A 3,084-nucleotide genomic window follows, 5' to 3' on the forward strand; every position below is an offset into this window, starting at 1 on the left:
GGCAAATGTTCTGGCCTATAAGGAGCCCTGGACACAGTGGGTGTGAGCTTTGCATTAAAGGTGGTCTGTGTGCACAAATGTTGATGGAGCATCCCTGGGCAGCACCAGCCAGATGTGAAGCTGAGCCCAGCACCTGTGGTCACTCTGCTTCCCCGAGCTCCTCTCCTCCTGCAAAGCCACCTGCAGACACCCCCTCTTCCCTGGTGGCCCCCATGAGCATGACAGATGTTCCCACAAACAAGTGGTCTCTCACTGAGCTGGGCTGCTGTCCTGTGGGCCCCTCCAGACCCTTCTCTGCTCTTCTAGTGAAAAGGCCTGTGAACAGAATTGGCCTTGATGCCCCTCAGGAGGAAGTCTCTCGCCGGAAGCTCCTTACACTCCCATGAAAGGCCTGCTCAAACAGCTCAGGTGCAGACATCTGTCGGGGGCTGTCCCACAGTCTTTCCCGCATACCTCAGTTCACTCCTCTGAAATGCAGGGTGGGTGCGAAGGCCCTTCCTTCGTCTGTGGTCCACAGGCCTCAGCTTCCTGTCAATTTCCTCCGCTGCACCTGAGCTTCCAGTCCTGTGGACAAAAACAAAGATCACCCTCTTCTGCCCCTGCGGAGTGACCATCTCCAAGCCCAGCCCAGCCCAGCTCCTGCACTGCTTGGCCAGGTCTCCCCAAGTTTCCCTGCTCTGTTCTCTTCTCCCCTTTAGAGCAGCATGTGAAACTTCAGCCCCTACTCCTTTGTCTCCTCTCCTGCGCAAGGCGGATTCCCGACTCCACTCCACTCCAGACCCCCCTCCCTCTGCTGGGAGGTCCCTGCCTCTCTACCAGGGCCTTCCTGTCAGCTTCTCCTCTGCCTTAAAAACCCAAACCGAACCTTGACTTTCTCATCTCTCCCAGGCTGAGTGGTCCTCTATTCCCCGGGAGATGAAGCAGGACTCTTCCAAACACCGTCCCCGGACTCAGGACTTCATCTTCGTGCTGACAGCTTCCAAGTCACCAACTCCTTCTCAGATCTCTGCCAAACCACCCAGATGTCCCCCAACTCCAGACGCGCGGCCACCCAGAAGGCTTCAAACCTGAGCTTCTCTCTCCCGCTCACCCCAAACCCCGTCCCTCCCCCGGTGCGCTCCTCGCAATGAGGTGAACACCATCGCCCTCCCAATTGCCAAGACCCCACGTCCTCCTCTGGACGGTTTCTTGAGTGTGCCCTTCCGCTCTGCGATAGCGGCCAAGGTCACCCCCCCCCCCTTCTCGACCTTCGCAGGCTCCTCTAGGTCTCCTCCCTCGCTCAGCTGCACGTTCTAGTCACATCCCACAGAGGAAACAGAGGCAGGTTTCAGAATAAACTCCGTCCTGGCTCTCCCTGCTCAAAAGACATCGACGGCCCCATTAGCCTCGTTAAGACGAAGCGCAGCTTCTCCCCGGGCGCACGGCCTGTGCTCCAGCGGCTGAGAACTTCGCTTCTGGGCTGTGGTGCGTGGCTCTCGGCCAGTCATTTGCAGAAGCTGCGGCTGCCCCCGCCTGCGGCCTCTCGCCTCGCCCCTCCCTCCCAGCTCGTAGCTCAGACCGCGCTTTTGCGCGCTTGCTGTGACCTCTCGGGTGACCCGCAGCGCCAAGAGCTTCACCAATCACAGCAGCGTCCGCCTGTCCGTCTCCCCAGCAGACCGAACGCCCGGGGAAGACAGGATCTCTGTTTTGTTACATCTCCAGTTAGTTCTCACAGTTCGTAGAGAGCCCGGCGGGATGGGGGTGGGGATGGACAGAGCGCAGGGTGGTCTGGCCCCCAGCAGGGACCCAGAACCCACGTTCCGTACCACTCCACCCCCAAGCCCTCGCTCAGTGGCTGCGGTTTCTAGCCGCGTGTGTCCTACCAGCTACCCAGACCCCTGTGTCTCCAGGCGGGGTTCAGCTTGTCCCCCCACAGAGCCAGCAGAGGTGCCACCCTTGACTCTTTGGGGAGAGTAATAAATTCCTTTTCTGCTTTGTCCCAGACTGAGTCCCTTCAGCAGTGGCCCCGATTTCAGCCTTTCCCACCCCCCAAAAGGGTCTTTCTCCATCAGTGACACCTCACAGCCTCTCCAGGACCTCCTTTTTCTTTTCGTCCGGGCTTGAAAACCAGTCCTGTGTCCCTGCTCTGAATAAACCCCTTCGTGACCTCTTCCCGCCCCCAAGCTGTTGCCTCCTTCCTCACTTCATTCTTGGCCAAAGTTCTCAGATGAGTGACCTACATCCACCGCTTCCTTTTCCTCGCTCAGGCTCTGGTCCAGACACCCGGCTGCAGCCTCACACTGCGCTGGACACCCTGCTCCTTCCCCTCACACTCTGGAGCGGCCCCTCCTGCATCTTCAATCTCCTTGCCTTCTCTGGAGGCTCCCAAGGGCAGTGCGGGCACTTGGGCTGCAGGAATGGACAGACATGGATCAAAATTCCATCTTCACATCTGTCCAGCTGTGCGATCTGGTGCCACTCACTTCCTATCGCAAGGCTTGGTTTCCTCATCTGTAAACCTGAGCTGACAACAGTTCCTTAAGGAAATAACACACTCACATGCTCAATGTTCAACTCACGTGTTGTCGTCATCCTGACCCCATTCTCCTCAAAACCCTCTCCTTCCCAGAACTTCAGTGATGTTGCACCACCTTCGTACTGCTTCCAGCCTCTCTGACTACTCTTTTTCCGTCCTGATGCACCCAAAGCTGGCATCGATTGAACCCTTACTGTGTACCAAGCAATGTTCCTCACATTCTACTTTCTCAGTATGTGTGGCTTTCACCATAGGTACTATAATAGTACCCATTTAACAGATGGAGGTATTAAGGTATAGAGAAGGTAATAATGGCCCAAGAAGACACAGCCAACAGGGGGCAGGACCAGTGCTCAAATCCAAGCCATCTGGCTCCAGGCCCCTTGCTTTTAACCACGCCTCCATTCTGCCTGTGGTTCTGAGTGCTCCAGTCTGGGTCTGGGACTCCTCACTCCACCTTAAGCAACTCTCCCTGCTTCATTTAGTGACAAAGCTTTGTGTGCTTATTTCCCAAGTCTCAGTTCCCAGCCCACCTCCCACCTCTGAGCTTGCTGGACACCTCCTCCTGA

Source organism: Balaenoptera ricei, chromosome 8 (genome assembly GCF_028023285.1).
Source record: "Balaenoptera ricei isolate mBalRic1 chromosome 8, mBalRic1.hap2, whole genome shotgun sequence".
NCBI lineage: Eukaryota > Metazoa > Chordata > Mammalia > Artiodactyla > Balaenopteridae > Balaenoptera > Balaenoptera ricei.